The sequence below is a fragment of the Olea europaea genome, unplaced genomic scaffold (assembly GCF_002742605.1).
Source record: "Olea europaea var. sylvestris unplaced genomic scaffold, O_europaea_v1 scaffold1497, whole genome shotgun sequence".
In the NCBI taxonomy this organism is placed as follows: Eukaryota; Viridiplantae; Streptophyta; class Magnoliopsida; order Lamiales; family Oleaceae; genus Olea; species Olea europaea.
Genome location: NW_019232539.1, coordinates 10,372 through 11,182, shown reverse-complemented (window position 1 = coordinate 11,182; position 811 = coordinate 10,372).

Sequence of the window (811 nt, the reverse complement as noted above, 5' to 3'; positions counted from 1 at the left end):
AGAGCCACGAGTCGTAGCTCAAGTTCTAGAAATCCATTTCACACCCACCCTCATGAAACGAATACACCACCAAGTTCTCCACGACGACAGGACCCTCAAATGACCGCCATGAGGGAAACCTGTACCAGCCATCAACGCAACTCCCCGAGAGTGCATAAGGAAAATGTATGGGAATTCGAGCTCATTCCACTAGACCCGTGGACCAGGATCGAAGGAGGAGAACCCGTCGAAGAACTAGAAGGGATTCAAGTCTGTGCCAAGGACCCAACAAAGGAGCTCAAAGTCAAACACAAGCTGCAGCCATCCATCCGAAATGAAATTGTGGCCTTCCTTAGACAAAACCTTGATGTCTTCGCCTAGAATCATGGGGACATGAGAGGATTAGACCCCAACATCACATGCCACAAATTATAGGTGGATCCTTTAGTTCAGTCAAAGTAGCAAAAACGACGACCTCTGAACCTTGAAAGATATGAAGCACTCAACAAGGAGGTGCAAAAACTGTTGCATAACGATTTCCACCATGAGGCCAAATACCCGAAGTGGGTCACAAATCAGGTCCTTGTGAAAAAAACACAACGGAGATTGGAGGGAATACATAGACTTCACCGACCTCAACAAAGCATGCTCAAAAGATAGTTTTCCTTTGCCAAGAATAGATTAAATGGTGGACGCCACTGCCGGATACGAACTACTCAGCTTCATGGACGCGTATTCTGGATATAACTAGATACGATGTATGGCCCAGATCAAGAACATACCTCATTTGTAACAGACCGAGGTCTTTGCTGCTACAGAGTAATGCCATTTG